At 39.0% G+C, this 16,608-nt stretch overlaps 1 pseudogene; it reads left to right on the top strand.

The window, feature by feature from the left end:
• Nucleotides 1–16,608, top strand: part of LOC105049231 (protein CHUP1, chloroplastic-like) — an 84,308-nt pseudogene that overhangs the window by 24,288 nt on the left and 43,412 nt on the right.

Here is a 16,608-nt window from a genome sequence, read left to right on the forward strand (position 1 = left end):
CATATCTGGTCTACCATGAGATCATGGAAATTCATTAAAACAATAAGTGAAAGCAATGATGAAATAAAGTAAAAGCGAAAGTTAGAAGAAAAGGTTAAGTGAAGGTTAGAGATTCACAATGATGTCAGTGGGGTGATTTGAACGCTTCAGACCTTATCATCCTATTCAATGTTTAGCCATTGCAGACTTGATCTAGAGAACTTGAAGTATGCACCAAATTCTTTTCTTAAATCCTAGCCACATAGCTCGGGGTCCTGAATAGCCTATAACTGCATAATAGAATGACAAGAAGACAGAGCTCACTTTCTTGATTGATGTGTAAAATTGTGAAGAACATGGGGGTATCTAAAGCTCTTAAAGCCCTTGTTTATCATCATTTATAGGTTTCTTTATGTAAACTATGAATTTGCACAACGAAAAAGATATTTGAGTCAAAGATCTATTCTTTTGGCACTTTGGAGTATATAATGGTAAAAATCAGGTGTCAAATCCATTCCACACTTAAATTGGGATATTAGATATGTATAATCTTGATCTGCAATCATTTCTGATGTCATGCTAATATCATCCTAATATTGGTTGATTTATACTAGAAAATTATCAATATTGTGGATTCAGATCCAAAATCGATCCATCAGATCCTTTCAGTCTAATGGTGCCTTTATGATTCTTCATATTTCCTAATCAAACTTCGCTAAATGTAGCAAGTCTCTAGTCAAACTTTACTAAACATAGCAAGTTGTATTTGGCTGGATGATTTGATGTAGCAATATAATAATCCCCTTTGATCTCATACTTTTTGGAAATACAGCATGAGAGCCAATAGCCTAAAAACCTTTCAAATTAATTGCTTTATAATTAAACAACATTATTCTTTTCCTTATGGAACAAAAGAATTTATGAAGATAATAAAAAAATATGGATTCCTAGGGGATCTTATGTAGAAAACCACCAAAATCAACGTAAAAATAAATTTGAGCATAAATAAAATATCCTAATCAAATATACTTAAGCTAGGATTTAAAATTTCTGATCCTGTTAAAATAGGTCTGCAAAACCCTAGAAACATATCCCTAAAAGTCAGTAAATTATATATGAAATATATATATTTTTTACATACTTTGGAAAAACTAATGAAGGGTCATTAATTTAGAAAATAACAGCAAATTAACCCCTTAAACTATACACAATTGACTCTTTAGGACTAAAATAACAGAAAATAAATCTTTAATAAAATTAAAGACTTAAACCTAATCTAACTTGGAACATTATACATAGTATCTTGAAACTATTTTTGTTTAATTTAGTCATCTAGAAAGGATACATTTCCAAACTTGTGTTTGCAGGTTACAAAAGGGAACAGGGCCTAAGCTAACATAGATGTTGTGAAGGATATGAAAGAAGTTTCAGTAACTGATATGTTAGGCATAGGAATCCATGTTGATCCAAAAGCTTAAAACTGTTGAGCTTTGGGTGCAGCTACTATATCAATTCCTTCACCTTTCTTTTACTATCCATTATGGGACTATCTCTTCATAGATGAGTTTCCAACATTAATGTTGCATAACCATGTGAATCAGATTAAGATATGTGTTTGATTCAAAAGAGAAAAATAAAAGGACATATGAGGATAACCTAGAAGACAATATATTTTAATTACCAGCATCACTGTTGATTTCAATACTTTTCAAATTTCGAATGGTTACTGCTTAAGGCCTAGATGATAGTAAATTGATAATGCCTTCAGTTGTCAGAACTCAGAAGTGTATCTAGTAGTGTATAAAATTGTTCATTTTGCTTCTCTAATCATAACGAAGGGCATTAGATTGAATATTGATAATGCTGAGAAAAAAGAAAGATTAACTAATCGATATGTTCATCTGTTAGATTTTTCAAAAGAATCTGTTAAAATTTTATGGCTTATCTGCTATGATTTACATTTTCCTGCATCCAAACTACAATATTTACTTAAGGCTGCAACATAATATGATATTCCACTGAGTTTCTAAAAGATTCAGCTGAAGATTTTGAAACCACAGTATGGGTGACAGCACAGGTAAACATAAGGAAAAAATGTCAAAACACCTTTAAGCTTCATCCCAAGTGGTACCACTGACTAGGGTTGATTTGAATCTGATTCAGTCCAGTTCAGTCTGATTCATCCATGAAACAGTCTTGAGGGGACATTGGCTCTGGCTCTTGGACAGTGTAGTTTGTACCAGCCTATGCAAAGTGGTACATCTAGTATTTTATTCTGGATCCAATCAATCTCCAAGGAAAACAATTTCCCACTTCATTATTGTAGAAAATTAATATTTGCTCTTGGAAGTGTGTTACTATACCCTGATCCTTTCAAGCCATCAAGTGTCTACCACATATCTAAAGTGCATGAGGGCTACCTGGCACAGAAACCTGTTACCACAAGTCCAAGAAACATTTGAAATAGAACCAGCAATAGCCTTTATTATGGATGATTTAGTGAACCATGATTTATAAAGTTTGGCATATCTACTCCGGAAAAGATTTGATAGATTTAGACTTTTAGTTATGATCAATAGTTTCCTTATGATCTAGCACCAGTATGGGCATGTCCTTGCATGAAAGCTTTCCTGTCAATATGAATGGGTTGCTTGTTGAATGTACCAACACAATAAAGAGTGAAAACTGCCTTTTCCCCCATATGTTTTGCTCAATATTTGTCGTAGTCCTTCCATGTAGACTCAATAATCATAATCTTCCTTAGCTTTTAAGATCCTTTTTTTCTTTTTGAATTTGCAAATGGAATATGCATTCTTATGGATTTTTTGTGTTATATGCAAATATAATCTGCAATATTTTTCTCACTGGATTAAGCAGGTATGCATAAATAAAAAACAGGAACTTATATTTTAGAGAATTTCTGTTAACTAAAGGTCTTCTCTCTTTTACATTGTACAGTGAAGCTTGTAATGCAAGATAGCATATAGAGATTGGGTATCTGATATGCATTTTTTTTAATGTCTAATTTTTTTCTCCACTTTCTGTATGGCAAAGGCTTCAGCAAGATGATCTTGATTTTTTATGGTATATCATGTCAGACTCCTTGTAAAAGAGCAAATAGCTGTTTTCAATATGCTCCTTGAGAAGCCGGCTAATAGCATGGGTAAAAGTCTGTCCATCTGGAATTGCTTATCTAGAGATTCTTCTTCGAATTTTTTTACCCATTTATGGTTAATTTTAAAAAAATACCAAAATAATGCCGAGTTCAAACTATTTACAGAAATACTGCTCAAAAGAAAGTTGCCATTTGCAAGGATAACTTTCTTTGCTAACTCACCAACCTAACCACCAGTCGGGGGCTAGTGGACGAGAGAAATAAGTCGCCCTTTGATAAGGTGGCTTTATAAGTCGTCCTTTGATAGGGTGACTCTTCCCTTTTTTATGTCAGGTGGCTTTATAAATCGCCCTTTGATAAGATGACTCTCTCCTTTTCTATGTCTTTCTTTCATCTTTCTTTCTGCATAAATAACAGTCTTTCTTTCTGCGTAAATAACATTTCTTTATTTTAAGTTAATGTCCTCATTTATTTTACTCTCCATTAACTTTAAAACATAAATGTAAATAAGCAAATACCCCCTATTTGAAATTAATAAAAATATCAAAAAAAATTAAAATCCTTAAGAATAAGAAGTCAAAACTTGGATTTTAAATTCAAATTTTTTTCAAATCCGAAACTTTTAAAACTTTTCTTCTTCAAAACGAATAGGTTAAAGGATCTCAAAATTTATTAAAAATTATTTTGTGACTCACTAACATCCAAAGATCAATTACCGTCAATTTTGGTTTCAAGAAAATACATTTTTATATAGCCCTCCATATAGGAAAACTTAAAAAATTTTTAAGATCCGTAACGGCAGTTAGTTACAAATTGTATTCAACTGGCTTCAACAAATTTTGACAAGATAAGTTTAATTCAAAGTAGTTTATAATTCAACCTTTGATTTAAAGTAGTTTGAATTAAACTTACCTTGCCAAAATTTGTTGAAGCCATTGGACACAATTTGTGACTATCTGCCATTAAGGATTCAAAAAATTTTCTAAGTCAGAAAACTATCACCTATATGGAGGGCTATATAAAATATGTATTTTTTTGAAATCAAAATTGACAGTAATTGATCCTTGGATGTTAGTGAGTCACAAAATAATTTTTAATAAATTTTGAGATCCTATAACCTATTCGTTCTGAAGAAGAAAAGTTTTAAAAGTTTCGAGTTTGGAAAAAATTTGAACTAAAACCCAAGTTTTGACTTCTTATTCTTAAATTTTTAATTTTTTTGATATTTTTATTGATTTCAAATAGGGGGATATTTGCTTATTTACATTTATATTTTAAAGTTAATGGAGAGTAAAATAAATGAGGATATTAACTTAAAATAAAAAAATGTAAATAAGACACGGAACAGAGACATAGATGTAAAAGGATGTAGGCGCCTACATCAGGGATGTAGGTGCCTACATCCACTGCATTGGATTCGATTTTAGGTGCCTTCCTTATATCACTTTTATATTTATTGGATCTGACCCAAGTCACCGAACTAGTTTGGAATATCGACTTCCTGTTCTGATGTTGGTGCCTACATCCACTACATTGGATTCGATTTTAGGTGCCTTCCATCGTTTTTATATTCATTGGATCCGACCCAAGTCACCAAACTAGTTCGGAATATCGACTTTCTGTTCTTTCCCTCAAAATCTCTAGTTCCCCATCTCCACAACTATCATACCATCTCTATTAACATCTTAAATCTCAAACCAAAAACCTTCCATGTCTCTCAACCAAAATCTCTCCATCTCCTTTTCGGCCAACCTTCAACCTGATGGCTCTGAAAATGCGTCTTCCCCAACGCCAAAGAGCCATCCAAAGTGAAGAAAGCAGGAGAAGAGGAGGAAGCGAAGCACCAGCTTCATCACCTCCTTCAAGATCACCTCCTCCGAGAACTCCAGTAAGTGACAAAAATATTCTCTTAGACTGTATTGTTGATATGAATTTTTTAGACTCAGAGAGATTCAAGATTGCAAACTTAATTAGAGGTATGGGATGGAAATTCATCTGCATAGTTGAAGCTCCAATGTTTATGAAGTTAGAGAGTTTTATGGAATATTTCATTTGAAGAAGAAACCATATCATCTTCGGTGAAAGAAAAAAAAATATTTTGATGATGAAATACTAGGACAAATTTTGAAACTTCCAACTGTAGGTGACCTGCAGGACAGTAGAGGAGATACAAGTGCAAGAATAGAAACTATTCTTATGGTAGATGATCACGGTCAATTCTGTAAAATTTATGGGCAAACTTAAATATTGAAATGAGACTCCTCCATATCATTGTTTGCTAGATTATACAACCTAGAGCAAGAAGATTTGATACTGTAACAGAGAGGGACTTAGCAATTATGTATCATGTAGTCCAATGCATCCCACTCAACCTTTCAAAAATGATCATCAAGGCTATGCAAGAAGTGGTGGGTAGAGCACAGACATTTCTATCTTATGCCATGATTTTAACCCATATCTTTAAACATTATGGAGTAAGAATTCAGGATGAACAATTAACAAAGTTAGGCAGAGGTAGCAAAATCAACGAAGGAGCTCTCCACAGAATGCATTGGTTTAAAACTGATGGTGAGTGGATTAGAAAGGATGGAAGCAGAGAATATGTGGAGGAGGATATTTCAGCTGAGGAAGAAAGACCTCAATATAGGAGTGAAGTAGGATCTTTCAGGTCTACAAAGCGTATGGAACCTGTTGAGCAAGTGAGGATGACTCCAAATATGGTCAGTGCAATCGCTCGAAAGGTTGCATCTATTCTTCAGTTTTCATCTTCAGGAGAGAGTACTGCATGTATGGATCTTAGCGGCATACATAGTTCTTCATTCGAGCAAAAATTGAACAATCTTATTTCAGCGATGTAGGATATAAGACAGGATATTCGTACTTTGATCTGTCGTATCGAAGAATTAGAGAGATGTTCACCTCATACAGATATGCAACATCAGTTTGGTGAGGTTATCTACACTCTTAGAGTACTCCAGACTACGATACAGAGAGAATCAGGTGAGATAGAAAGAATTTGTTATCTCCATTTGATTCTCTCTGTATCGTAGTCTAGAGCACTCTAAGAGTGTAGATAACCTCACCTAACTGATATTACATATCTGTATGAGGTGAACATCTCTAATTCTTCGATACGATAGATCAAATTATCAATGTCCTGTCTTATATCCTGTACCACTGAAATAAGATTATCTAATTTTTGCTCGAATGAACTATGTATGCCGCTAGGATCTATACATGCAGTGCTCTCTCCTGAAGATGAGGATTGAAGAATAGATGCAACCTCCCGAGCGATTGCATGACCATATCTGGAGTCATCCTCACTTGCTCAACAGGTTCCATACGCTCCATAGACCTGGAAGGTCCTGCTTCACTCCTATATTGAGATCTTTCTTCCTCAGCTGAAATATCCTCCTTCACATATTCTTTGCTTCCATCTTTTCTAATCTACTCATCATCAGTTTTAAACCAATGCATTCTGTGGAGGGCTCCTTCATTGATTTTGCTATCTCTGCCTAATTTTGTTAATTGTTCATCCTGAATCCTTACTCCATAATATTTAAAGATATGGGTTAAAATCATGGTGTAAGATAGAAATATCTGTGCTCTACCCACCACTTCTTGCATAGCCTTGATGATCATTTTTGAAAGGTTGAGTGGGATGCATTGGACTACATGATACATAATTGCTAAGTCCCTCTCTGTTACAGTATCAAATCTTCTTGCTCTAGGTTGTATAATCTAGCAAACAATGATATGGAGGAGTCTCATTTCAATATTTAAGTGTTGCCCATAAATTTTACAGAATTGACCGTGATCATCTACCATAAGAATAGTTTCTATTCTTGCACTTCTATCTCCTCTACTGTCTCGCAGGTCACCTACAGTTGGAAGTTTCAAAATTTGTCCTAGTATTTCATCATCAAAATAAATTTTCTTTCCTTACACCGAAGATGATACAGTTTCTTCTTCAAATAAAATATTTTCATAAAATTCTCTAACTAACTTCATAAACATTGGGGCTTCAGCTGTGCAGATGAATTCTCATCCCATACCTCTAATTAAGTTTGCAATCTCGAATCCCTCTGAGTCTAAAAATTCATATCAACAATACGGTCTGAAAGAATATTTTTGTCACTTACTGGAGTTCTTAGAGGAGGTGATGAAACTGGTGCTTCGCTTGCTCCTCTTCTCCTGCTTTCTTCATTTTTGGTTGCTCTTTGGCATTGGGGAAGACGTATCTTCGGAGCCATCAGGTTGAAAGTTGGCCGAGGAGATGGAAAGGAGGTTTTTGGTTTGAGAAAGAGATGGAAAGGAGGTTTTTGGTTTGAGAAAGATGTGAGTGGAGATGGTATGATGGTTGTGGAGACGGAGAGCTAGGAATTTTGAAGGAAAGAATAGAAAGTCGATATTTCGAACTAGTTCGATGACTTGGGTCAGATCCAATGAATATAAAAGCAATGGACGGAAGGCACCTAAAATCGGATCCAAGGTAGTGGATGTAGGCGCCTACATCTGGGACATCCCGGATGTAGGCATCTACATCAGGGATGTAGGCGCCTACATCCTTATGTAGGTGCCTACATCTGTGTCTCTATTTTGTATCTTATTTATATTTCGTTATTTTAAGTTAATGTCCTCATTTATTTTATTCTACATTAACTTAATGCAAATAAGCAAATGCCCTCTATTTAGAATCAATAAAAATATCAAAAAACTTAAAATCCTTAAGAATAAGAAGTCAAAACTTGGGTTTTAGTTCAAATTTTTTTCAAACTGAAACTTTTAAAACTTTTCTTCTTTAGAATGAATAGGTTAAAGGGTTTCAAAATTTATTAAAAATTATTTTGTGACTCACTAACATTCAAAGATCAATTATCGTCAATTTTGGTTTCAAAAAAATACATATTTTATATAGCCCTCCATATAGGTGCTAGTTTCCTGACTTAAAAATTTTCTGGATCCTTAACGGCAGATAGTCACAAATTATGCCCAATTGGCTTCAATAAATTTTCACAAAGTAAGTTTAATTCAAACTACTTTGAATCAATAGTTGAATTGTAAACCACTTTGAATTAAACTTGTCAAAATTTGTTGAAGCAGTTGGGCATAATTTGTAACTATCTGTCATTACGGATTCTAAAATTTTTTAAGTCAGAAAACTAGCACCTATATGGAGGGCTATATAAAATATATATTTTTTTGAAATAAAAATTGACGGTAATTGATCTTTGGATGTTAGTGAGTCACAAAATAATTTTTAATGAATTTTGAGATCCTTTAACCTATTCGTTCTAAAGAAGGAATGTTTTAAAAGTTTTGGATTTGGAAAAAATTTGAACTAAAACTCAAGTTGACTTCTTATTCTTGAGGATTTTAATTTTTTGATATTTTTATTGATTCCAAATAGGGAGGTATTTGCTTATTTATATTTATATTTTAAAGTTAATGGAGAGTAAAATAAATATTATTTACACAGAAGAAAGACATAGAAAAGGGGAGAGTCGCTCTATCAAAAGGAAGACATAGAAAAGGGGAGAGTCACGCTATCAAAGGGTGATTTATAAAGCGCCTGACATAGAAAAGTGGAGAGTTGCATGTTATTTACACAGAACATAGAAAAGGGGAGAGTAGGAAGATATAGAAAAGGAGAGTGTCGCCCTATCAAAGGGCGATTTATAAAGCGCCTGACATAGAAAAGTGGAGTCGCATGTTATTTACATAGAACATAGAAAAAGGAAGAGTCGCCCTATCAAAGGATGATTTATAAAGCCGCCTGACATAGAAAAGTGGAGAGTTGCCCTAGCAAAGGGTGACTTATAAAGCTGCCTTATCAAAGGGCGACTCATTTCTCTCATCCACCTGGCCCATCTGGCCCCTAGTTAACGATTAGGTTGGTGAGTTGGCAAAGAAAGTCACCCTTTCAAAGGATAATTTCTTTTCGAGCTGCATTTTCGTAAATAGTTTTAGCTCGGCATTATTTTGATAATTTTTTAAAAATTAACTGTAAATGGATAAAAAATCTTTTTTTATGCAACCTTTCCTTCTCATGTATTTACCATTTTTCTAAATATTATTTTGATTTATTTATCAATTATCAGTATTTCCTTTTGTAAATTAATTGGAAAGTTCATTTTAAAGTTTAACCAATATTTTGTCTAGGAATTTTGTTTGCCATTTTCTGAAAAATGAACATGTGAATCTGATAGATGCAAACTATACTGAACACGTTCCTCATGATCAACAAAATATTGTATTTTTGCAACACTCCATTCTTGAATTATTTGTAATGTGCAAATGAAATGCAATATCGAATATGTATACAAATTTTATGAACTTCTTCAGATTTCATCGATCACATTCTATATATATATGAATTAATTAAATGGGACAACATTTCTGTTTTATTCATTGTTTTAATTTAATGAAAAAATCATGGTTGACTCATTTTATGAGGAACTTTTTCATTGATAAACTTTTGATGGATGTTGTTGTAGGTATTGTTGTTATTCAAGTTGCTTGTTTTGTTAACTAATGGAGAAAGTGTCAGCAATGTATATCAGGCTTAACACTTGCACCCTTTAATATCGGCCTATGCATGTGGAGGGATCATATGACTTAAATAAGTCAAGACATAGGGGAAATTCAAACTCCTGACCCCAACATACTTGGCTTTGATATCATGTTAACTTATCAACTGAATCCAAAACTTAAACTAATAAGAAAATAAGGCATGAATTTTTACAATTCTCAAAGATATATATTGGAAAGAGAGATAAAGCAATAGCTATGATTTCAAGCATGGCTGTAACTTGCCATTTTTGTTCCATGCACCTTAGTTTTTTGGGTGACTAAAAAAGTTTCAGATTTTGTAATTTCAAGTAAATTTTGAGAGAGAGAGAGAGTGAGTGAGTGCTTGAAGCAAAAAGAAATTTAGTTAGAAGAAAGAATGTTGGACACATTTTGGAGAAAGGTTATATTCAGCATATGCCACTTTTTTTTTTTTTTTTTTTTTTCATATGCCACTTCTTATTTTTAAGCTTTAATAATTTCATTTAAAACAAGGTTTTAATATATTCATCACATCTCCAAATGTAAATCCTATCATTTGAACTGGATATATTTGGGTGATCAGGGGATTGCCTTGTTGGCCATATCCCTCTACGTAGAAACAAGAGGTTCTGAGTTTGATTCTTGGATGGTGCATCCTAAAAATCTGTACTTCTGTAATTAAAGTGCTGGTGGATCTCCTTTCTTTAGAAAAAAAGTGGGCATGTTTGGGAAAATTTCAGTTTTCAAATTCGAGAATGAGTTGTAGGTAGCTACTTTCATATGCACAGGGTACTATTATTGGAATTTAGGATACCATTTTATAGTGCATGTGAGGCTTATACTTTTCTTATTACTAGAAGTTATGTCCATGAATGTTTAAAATTACCATGCATGTCTACCTTACTAGTTTAACCGTGAGACAAAAACATTAATGTTCTATGAAATATGATAGTAAATGTTAAGATTTAAACATAGCTTAAGCTTTTAACTCTTTGGAAATTATTTATCGAAAGTGAGAATATACTATTATCAAAGGTATGATCTCTTATAATGGGGGAACATGTTTATGATACAATAGATGTTACATCTTGTTAAATGTGGTGATGTGTGACACTGTGAGCAAGGGCTATGGGTAGAAGTTTTGATGTTTGTAGGATGGCATTCTAGGAGATGGCTTAAGAGATTGGTGAATAGTGAGGATTTGTGGAACCAAATCTCATGAGGTAAATACTATAAAGGAATGGTGCAAAGGAAATGCTTCACTGGAAGCATCTTTCAGAGTTATAGGATGGATTTTAGTCCATGCTGAAAACATTTGGAAAGTGAAGCAAACTAGACTATAAAGTAGTAGGTACACCTCTCCTTCATCTGGAGGAGGTTCCAGGTTCAAACCTCGGAAGGCTATTGCTCAAGTGCTTAGTTGGGTAACTATCACACATGTTGGTAGTGCCCACCATTATTCTAAAACAAAAAAATAATCATTTGAAATTGAAACATGGATTTTGTCCTTTTCATCAAGTTAGAAATAAATATTTAATTGAAAGTTTACATGATTTTCTGATAGCAGTCAGAATTTTGAATTATCCATTTTCATTCTTTTCTTTCCTTTGATCATGATGTATACTGAAGGATCATCTATGATTTGGGAGAACTGAGGAAGTGTGGTTACTCATTTTATTTTCTCTCCCATTGTTTTGCTTATATAGCTTGTTAAGAGCACGTTTAAGGTTTTACCTATTTACCCTTCAAAAACATGGAAATTGAATATTCAACTTTAAAAGTTGAGTTATGCAAATTGAGTTTGAGGTTCATTGATTGAAGGGAATATCTAAACTTTGAATGTTGGATAATTAGATGATTGGTATGCCCTTTGTGTGGATGTGTCCCAACAAGCCTAATGATGAAATGGAAAATGATGCACAATAGGAATGGTACATAAGCAGGGCATAGACTTTAATGGTCATATTCCTGCAATCTCTGTTGCCCCTAACATGGGTGCAATCTCAAATGATCATGTTCTTGCAACCTCCATTTTCCCTAACACTAGTTTGGATAGGGGCAATGAATTATATAAATGCTTAGCAAGGTACAACTCATCTAAGATATGTGATCCTTGCCAACAACTTGTAATGGTAGGATCGCCTATTCACATTTCTTTGATTTGTTATGCTCTACAGATTAAAAAAAATCCAAAAGTACAAATACAAAATGCTATTTTTCAAGAGGGGTGCTTGTAGATTTCTACTCTTTATACAACTTTGCATGGCACATAAAATCTAAAAGAAGTTGCTGATGAACAAGTTAGCAAGCTCTTGTTTTTGAAAGCTTGCGTATTAGTAATGATGCCATGGATTTGACAATTCCAAGGTGGAAGTCGATGAGTTGTTTATTGCTAGATCATGACACTTGTTTTGCATAGGAAAGATTGTCTGTTAGGTTTTTTTTGCAAGATTTTGCAAATCCATCCTTGAAATCTTCTATATTTGCATAGTAATCCTTGTATTTTTCATTTTCATAAAAATTCTTTTAAAGTCTTTTGTTACCAAAAGAATCAGTCCTTCTACTAGTTTTCATTGATTGAAACCTCATTAAGGTTAACCAAGTTCATAGGGGAACAGAAATGCCTTTGTTTTAATAGTGAATGAGGCTAGGACCTAGCTTCTTCTCACTCACTTTGCCCTTTTTTTGATTCATAGGTCCAGAGGTTGGTTAGGTTTGAGTTAGGGACAAAAATATTGAGAATGTATGAATTAATTTTAAAGAACAAAAGTAAAATATTCTGTTCACATCCAGATAACCTGAGGGATATATAAGCAATAAGTTACCAATTTCAAGGATGAAAATACAAGAGTAAATTACAAAAATCTTCTTGATGTTTCATTTTATCACACTTACGCCTAGTAGTTTGGGAACCTACACTTACATCCAGGCAAACTAATAGCATCAAATTGTTTACATAATGTGAAAAGACAAAAATACCCACCTCTCTATTCATTAACTCAACCCTTCTTCCCCCAAGGATTAGGGATTCACCTTAGAAAATTATCCCACCTCCTACATCGAGAAAGACATTCTCTTGCTTAAACCACCTCCTCACCCTTTTGGGATCGTAGAAGTTAAAGTAAGCTAGGAGACTCATACTTAAATGAGCTCCATGATGCGAAATATATTATCAATAATCACTCCATTAGTTTCAAGATTATTTTTAATGATTATCTACAAGGATTCAGGAATCGATATCAGTTCCTGCATCGATTTCTAATCGGTACGGTATGGTATTGGGTACCATACCATATCGAGTGTCGGTACGGTGTGACGTGTCGGTTCCATACAGGCATGTAATTTTTTTATTTTTTTCAGTCTGTTTTGATTCCAATTAATTTTTTTATTAATTTTAAATTACTTCATATCCAAATTAATATTTATTTATGTTATATAACAATTGTATCATCTTGAAATAAAATAAAAGAACTCTAAAACAGCGCATTAAATGTATCTAAAGTACAAACTACAAAGCATAAGGTACTAACCTTAAGATCTCTACTGAAGTAATCTCTCGTCGAGTGTCTATGACGCTCGTGGATATCCTAATCATTCGCATAGTCTGAAGGAATATTAGCCCATCCCTCTAATCAAGTAGTATTATGTCATGAATATTCATCCCCTAAGGTATCCTCTCTAGATTCTAAGATATCTTAGATCTCTCGCTCAAACTCTGGCTCTAAGAGGTGTATTCAGGATGATGGATGGCTGCGGAGGGATCCATCCAAGTATGCCGACAGTAAAATCCGATCCGTAAGATGCTCTAGACTACATAGGATAGTAGCCATTGGAAGACGATGTCTCGGATGTACCATATCCATATCTATATCCATATGAATCATAAGCTACCTACGGGTGATAGGATCCATAATGCGAGGATGATCCAGATATATCTATGGATCCTACTCTATATGCAAGGTCATCTGCAGCTGCATCATGTGCTGGACGACCTCTAGGAGGCCATGGTCTATGTTGGTGCAAAAATCTGCTTGCGCCGGAGAAGCTGGAGTCGGGGAAGCCGCGGTCGCCGTCGGGACCTGCAAAGGAAGTCTAAACCGGAGGTGGGGTTGCTCCGGCAAGACCCTCCGACGCTCAAGTCAGTTCTCTGCCTCAACAAGAATGGAGTGCTCGAACGGAGAATTTAGCAGAGTTTTGAGATAAGAAAATGAGCTTATAGAATAACGTATCTGGGTCCCCCATTTATAAGCGGGGGAGGTAACGGATTGATGGCGACGTTTGTAACCGCCAGGTAGTGGGCCGCCCTTAGTCAGGAGGAATCTACTGCGAAGAGTAGTGGAGCGGAGCCGGGGCCATCACTGGGGCGTGCCACGTGGAATCTGCCGTGGGAAGTGGGATGCAGATGCTGCGGCGTCTTGCCAGCGGATGGGAGAATCGTGCGATATCTGCTGCAGGAGGTGGAGCAGGATCGCGGTCGTTTATCGTGGCCTGTCAGGCAGTAATGGAGCCGCGTGGGCACGGGATCCGCCGCAGAGAGTGGAGCAGTGTTGCGACCGTTACTGCGGCCTGTCAGGGAGTGATGGAGCTGCGCGGAGTCCGCCGCAGGAAGTGGAGCAGGATCGTGGCCGTGATTGTGGCTTGGGAGTGCAGATCTGCTGGCTGAAGCTCGACAGCGATTGGAGTTCGACCCTCGTATGGATCCGGGCGGAGTCCTTGCGATCGAGTCGTAGGTGGAGCCCGGCTCCCGTGGGGGTCCGGACGGAGTTCGGACATAGTCTGTCTGTGGCCGTCGAAGTTGAGGACGGAGTCCGGCTCTCGTAGGAGCCCGGACGAAGTCCCCCCATGATTAGAGTCGAAGGAGAGGTCCGGCTCCCGTAGGAGTCCGCTTGCAGTTGACGTTGTTGGCAGAGTCCGGCTCCTGTAGGAGTCCGGACGGAGGCTACTGGCAGCTGTTGGAGCTGAGGACGAAGCTCGACTCCCGTAGGAGTCCGGGCGGAGTCTTCCTGCAATTAAAGTCAAAGGCGAAGTCCGACTCCCGTAGGAGTCCGGACGAGACTTACCAGCGGTCGATGCTGAGGACGGAGCCCGGCTCCCGTAGGAGTCCGGGCGGAGCTGTCCTGCAGTCGATGTCGGCGGCGGAGCCCGGCTCCCGTAGGAGTCCGGGCGGAGCTGTCCCGCAGTCGATGTCGGCGGCGGAGCCCGGCTCCCGTAGGAGTCCGGGCGGAGCTGTCCCGCAGTCGATGTCGGCGGCGGAGCCCGGCTCCCGTAGGAGTCCGGGCGGAGCTGTCCCGCAGTCGATGTCGGTGGCGGAGCCCGGCTCCCGTAGGAGTCCGGGCGGAGCTGTCCCGCAGTCGATGTCGGCGGCGGAGCCCGGCTCCCGTAGGAGTCCGGGCGGAGCTGTCCTGCAGTCGATGTCGGCGGCGGAGCCCGGCTCCCGTAGGAGTCCGGGCGGAGCTGTCCTGCAGTCGATGTCGGCGGCGGAGCCCGGCTCCCGTAGGAGTCCGGGCGGAGCTGTCTTGCAGTCGATGTCGGCGGCGGAGCCCGACTCCCGTAGGAGTCCGGGCGGAGCTGTCCTGCAGTCGATGTCGGCGGCGGAGCCCGGCTCCCGTAGGAGTCCGGGCGGAGCTGTCCTGCAGTCGATGTCGGCGGCGGAGCCCGGCTCCCGTAGGAGTCCGGGCGGAGCTGTCCTGCAGTCGATGTCGGCGGCCGAGCCCGGCTCCCGTAGGAGTCCGGGCGGAGCTGTCCTGCAGTCGATGTCGGCGGTGGAGCCCGGCTCCCGTAGGAGTCCGGGCGGAGCTGTCCCGCAGTCGATGTCGGCGGCGGAGCTCGGCTCCCGTAGGAGTCCGGGCGGAGCTGTCCCGCAGTCGATGTCGGCGGCGGAGCCCGGCTCCCGTAGGAATCCGGGCGGAGCTGTCCTGAAGTCGATGTCGGCGGCGGAGCCCGGCTCCCGTAGGAGTCCGGGCGGAGCTGTCCTGCAGTCGATGTCGGCGGCGGAGCCCGGCTCCCGTAGGAGTCCGGACGGAGTTGTCCTGCAGTCGATGTCGGCGGCGGAGCCCGGCTCCCGTAGGAGTCCGGGCGGAGCTGTCCTGTAGTCGATGTCGGCGGCGGAGCCCGGTTCCCCTAGGAGTCCGGGCGGAGCTGTCCTGTTCGTAGTCGATTCCGCTGAGGATTTCGACCGTGGGTATTTTATACCCAACACCAGTCCCCCTACTTTCGAGTTTGACTTTCAAACGAAGGAAGTACAGAGAGAGAGATGGGCACAGTCGAAACCGTCCCTTCGAAACTACTCAAAATGTCCTCTGGCTCTTCTGCTCCCGGCAGTTCCGAGAGTTCTTCTGCTTCAAACCCCCAGGTCCCTGTCTCTGTGGATGAACCCGCGTCCGGGGCTGGGCCTCGCCCGATTTTCGCACCGGGCGTTATTCCATGTTCGTCGACTTCGGAGGAACTCCTTCTGATAAGGGTTCAGTATGGGGTTCCTCCGGAGTACGATCTGGAGCTATCTGGCCCCTCTGACCGGGCCAGCACTCCTCCCAGTCGCTTCTGTTTGTATCAGGAAGCGTTCTGTGCCGGACTCCGGCTTCCGCTTCCTGCCTTTGTCGCTGCTTTCTTCCGCTTCTTGGACATTTCTCTCGCTTCCGTGGCCCCGAATTCCTTTAGGTTTTTTATAGGGTTTCTCTCCCTCTGCTACAAGTCGAGGTTCAGCCGTCCCTCTCCTTGTTTAGGCATTTTTATACCTTCAAACGCCATCCTTCGGCGAAGGACTGGTGGTACTTCTCCCCCCAGTTTGGTAAGAAGGGATTGCTGAAGGGCGCCCCTTCTTCGATTCACAATTGGAAGGAGAAATACCTCTTCGTCCACTGCCCGACCCTGGAACTGGGCCTGCCCCCTTGGGGTTCTCTGAGGGATTCCGTCCGCCGGGCTCCCAGCCTGGGGGAGGACGACCTCCAGGCCGCCCAGAAGCT

This window comes from Elaeis guineensis, chromosome 7, assembly GCF_000442705.2.
Source record: "Elaeis guineensis isolate ETL-2024a chromosome 7, EG11, whole genome shotgun sequence".
Taxonomy (NCBI): Eukaryota; Viridiplantae; Streptophyta; class Magnoliopsida; order Arecales; family Arecaceae; genus Elaeis; species Elaeis guineensis.